This window comes from Sus scrofa, chromosome 9 (genome assembly GCF_000003025.6).
Source record: "Sus scrofa isolate TJ Tabasco breed Duroc chromosome 9, Sscrofa11.1, whole genome shotgun sequence".
Lineage (NCBI taxonomy): Eukaryota > Metazoa > Chordata > Mammalia > Artiodactyla > Suidae > Sus > Sus scrofa.
The window spans coordinates 11,449,063-11,453,946 of NC_010451.4; positions in this window are offsets into that span (position 1 = coordinate 11,449,063).

Consider the following 4,884-nt stretch of genomic DNA (forward strand, 5'->3'; position numbering starts at 1 on the left):
GTGAGGAGGGAGAAAGTGAGGGACAAAAGCAGTATCTGAAGAAATGATGGCTGGAAATTTTCCAAATGTGATGAAAACTATAAACCTACAGGCAAGTAGCACAAGTCCCAAGGAGAAGGCACATACAGAAAACTACAAAACCCATCATAATCAAGATGCCTACAAACACTGATAAAAGAGAAAAATCTAAAGAATGCCTTCTGTTGAAAAAAATGCAAAGTCAGAAAACAGTGGAGCAGTATCTTTAAATAACCGAAGAAAGAAAACAAACAAATTAAAAAAAAAATTTTAAACCAGAATGCAGCATTCATAAAAAGGGTTATAAAAAAAAGATAGTGAAATAAAGATCTTTTCAGACATTCAAAACTGGAGAATTTATCAACAGGTCACTCCTACCATAAGAAATGTTAAAGAAAGTCTTTCAATAAAAAAGGAAAAAGGTACCAGGTGGGAATGCACATCTAAATAAAGGAGTGAAGTGCACTGTAAACATCAAATATGTGCGTAGATATAAAAGAATGTTATAAATACATAAAATCACTTTAGAAGATAACTGAATTTTTGTAGAAAAAAAACAATCGCTTATAACAAGTGTGGAAGCAAAATGTACGACAATGATGGTTCAAAGGCCAGGGGCAGGGAAATGAAAGTGTACTGTTTGTTGTCCAGTTCCCTACTATATGCAAAGTGGTATAATAGTTGAAAGTAGACTAGGATAAGTTAAATATGCATACCATGAACTTTGATAAGGTGTATGTGCATAATAGGCCAAAAAAGGAGATAAAATGAAATCATAAATATTAATACTAAAAAAAGTGAAAATAAACATGGAACAGGAGAACAAACAGAAAGCAAACTGTAAATGTCAAATTTAAGCCTAAATATATCATTAATTCCTTTCACTATAAATAGACTAAATGCTCCAATTAAATTAAAAAAAATACAAAACTGTTTAACTGGATTTAAAGAATAAACTCAATCATGTTTGCTGAGATAGAAAGTGCAAGAATAGAAAAACATAAAACTTGTATATACACCAGCATTTCATTAGGAGGGTGATGCTGTGTACCAACCAAGGACAAAAACCTCAGGCATGTATAATATAAGCATTTACTAGTTGCATGTCTGAGCTGATCAACTCTCCTTTCTGCTGATCTAGACTGGCCTCAGCTAGTATGATTGGACAATTCTGCTCCATGCGCCACTCAACCAGGTTAGCCTGAGTATGTTCTCATGGTGATGGAAACTGTCCAAGAAAGCAAGTCCCAAAGTACAAGCCTATTTCAAGGTTCTGCTTCAAAGGATGTCCTCAGGTCAAAGTCAAAGGGAGAGTATGTCAACTCATGGTAGAGGGCCCTGTAAAGTTACACGGCAAAGAGCGTGAACACAGGGAGTAATCAAAGGATGAGTGAGAACTGGGGCCAAATGACTTAAGCTACATCACTTCATTACCAGTAGATCAACAAACCTTGAGGACAAAAACATTAGTAGAGACAAAGAAGGACATTCTGTAATAATTAAAAATGATTTTTTAAAAAAGAAAGTTCCATTTATAGCCATCCAATCATATAGCCTCTAGAGCAGAGACAAATCTATAATCATGGTAGATTTTGCGCACTTCTCCGAATAAAGACTGAAATGGGGATATAGAAAATTTTAACAACTTGATTAAAAAATTAGGCATAGTTAACATTTATAGAACACTATACTTAATAATTTCAGAATGCACATTCTTTTCTAATGAAAATGGAATACTTAAAAGTGATCATATATTGAGCTGCCCAACTGGGTTTATTTGTAAAAATAAACTTCTAAGAACTGAAACTGAAATCATGCCCCATGGGGTTAAAAAAAATCCCATCCTGAAACCACATACTGTAGGATTACTAAAAACAGGTGAGTAACAGATTCATTTTGAACTTGTGTTACAGATCAGCAGATGAGGGAATGGTTTGTTTAAACAAAAACAAAACAAAACCCAAAACAAAAACCTGCTTGTAGCCTGCAGTTCACTGAGCAAGCTTTCCTTAATTACTTTGTTGCAAAATGGACTCTATTTTGCAATAAAATAATTCCATTAATTCCATTCCCCCAAGCTTCACATAGTTTAGATCCTAGAGTCAGCTCTTGTCCAATTCGGGCTGGCTTACACCAGTTGGAACCAGCAAGCCTAAACTGGGTCTGGATAAGTGTCTGATGGGTGACCTTTTGACTTCAAAGGGCCACAAATTCTCCCCTCAGACCGTACTAAGTGTCTCTATTAGAACTTGCATCCCATGAAGAAACACCCAACTCATATGTGCCTGCACAGAACACCAATTACCTCACCTTTCCCATACCTCACCTTTTCTGACACATAAGACCACCTTGCTTCTTTATCCTATAAACATCTCAAGCCCCTCACATTTAGGGAGCTGGGTCTGAGATTTGTTCTCTGATGCAAACCTTAGCATCTTAGAGTTTGCTTCACTGCACATCAGGCTAGTGAAACTGATTCTGTAACAAATTTTGGGAGCCAGCCTGGAGATAAGTCCAGGTGGACTTTTTGTGCATGGGTCATGGCTTCCTTGCTGGTATTGAGAGCCTGTGGAGAAATCCAAGCAGCTGCCTGGTCCATTAGTTCCAAGGACCATCCCAGGATTCTCCCTGACAAGGTGCTTCTGACCTCTGATGCATTATTTTGCTTTGCAGCTAAGAATTAACTTTGGGGTCTGGAAGACAATTTGGAGTATGTAACTTCCATAAAAAGTATCTGTGCCTAAACCAACTATAATAGGAAAAAAAAAAACATTATAAAAAATAATAACCTCTAAAAAAAATAATAAAGTACCTGTTCCTAAATTGTCCAGGTTGTGGGTTAGAGGTCAAGTTGGTGGTAATTTGGTAGAATCACAGGCTAGAGGCCCACACTAACAGGTATCATACAAAATGTTGTGGCTGCAGGGTTACTCTAAACCTGGGTTAAGGTTCTGAGGTTCTGATTACTGGTTTGTTTTGTTTTGGCCTTGTCCATCTTGTCTATGTCTGCTTGTCTTATTTATTAATAATTGGCTATTTGGGGGTAAGAATTTGGAATGTTTTTACTTTATATTAAAATGAAACTAGAAGGAAATGGGAAAATGTGCTTCTAAAGCTTACCAGCTACCGAACAGAAAGATACCCACTGAAATTCCATCAGGCTTCATGCACAATTGGTGTGCAGCAAACACTTGCAAGCACTTACTTAATTGGTATCTAAAGGAAATCTCACTTGAAAATGGCCATGGTGGAGTTCCCATCGTGGCGCAGTGGTTAACAAATCTGACTAGGAACCATGAGGTTGCGGGTTCGGTCCCTGCCCTTGCTCAGTGGGTTAACGATCTGGCGTTGCCGTGAGCTGTGGTGTAGGCTGCAGACGCGGCTCGGATCCCGCGTTGCTGTGGCTCTGGCGTAGGCCAGTGGCTACAGCTCCAATTCAACTCCTAGCCTGGGAACCTCCATATGCCGCGGGAGCGGCCCAAGAAATAGCAACAACAACAACAACAAAAAAAGAAAATGGCCATGGTAAGTGCTTTTTTTTTTTTTTTTGACCAAAAAAACTGTTTGTTTGCATACACAGTTCGAGAAGCTGGTTTGATAAAATACCGTTTCAAAATTCTGACCCTGAGAGAACAAAAGCATTCCTTGGAAAAAGTCTGAAGTTATAAAAGTTATGATGTTTTTGAAATGCAAATACAGTCCACGTTGCCTTGAGACTAAGACCTTGGCTTAATTAGTAGAAACTAAAACTGGAAAAAAAGGAGGAGGCGAAGAGGGGTTTTAAACTCGAGTAAATTTAACTTATTCCAACTGCTATTTACAAACTAACAAGATTTATATTATAATACTTAGTTCATGACTAAGTTTGAAAACGAAGCTAAGAGATCTCTGGTTACATCTTTGTGTACTTTATAAAGATGATGTATCTTTACCTCTGAATTGTTTTACTGAAATGTATTTGTGAGCTCTATTTAACTGGCTTAAAGGAAACCAAACGCCTATATAAGTTCTCTGAAATATTTTAAAAAACTAACCTGAATGCATTTTAGGTCCACATGATCTGGAAATATTTAGTACAGGTTTCAGATAACCTTTAGATTATACCACTGAACTGAACAAGAAATTAAAGAACTCTAATGCAAACCATGATGGCTTCACAAAACTGTTAACCTAATATTAAGATCAAGGCTTAGGTAGGTAGGATGGAGTGCATTGATGGGTATGGCTATAAATTTTATAGTTTTTAATCTGAAATATTGCTCACTTTTAATCTGTGTTTTCAGATATAGGAAAACTTTACCCTTTATAGCAACCTGGTAAATTATATCTTCCTAAGTAAAACTGAAACATTTATTTTTCCTCTCTACTTAATTCCTCCAGAATTTGGAAACACTTAGTATTTTTATTTTCATGTAAATATAGTTACTTGCATGAATTCAGTAAGATTTTGTTTTCCCTATAACAGGACACAGCTGGAAATACTGCTTAAAATTACCATGAGTGAATGAAATGTCCTATTTGAAGAATACATAAAATTGAACATTGCCAGACAACTTTAAAGAATTAAGGTGGACTTTATGGAACCATAAAGCTCTTGAACAAGCAAACCTCGTTAGCTTCAAAAAAAAAAAAAAATCTTGTGATATTTTCTGACTACAGTGCAATAAAGCCAGAAATCAGTAATAAAATAATTGGAAAATTCCACATTGTGGAATTAAACATATTTATTTAAAAAAAAAACCCCGCAGGTCAAAGGAAAAGAATCAATTAAAATGAGAAAAAAAATTGTTAATTGGCTGATGATGAACCTGTGCAAACTGGAGTGGATAGTTGCAAATACTGGCCTGTGAGATAAAGATGATGTGA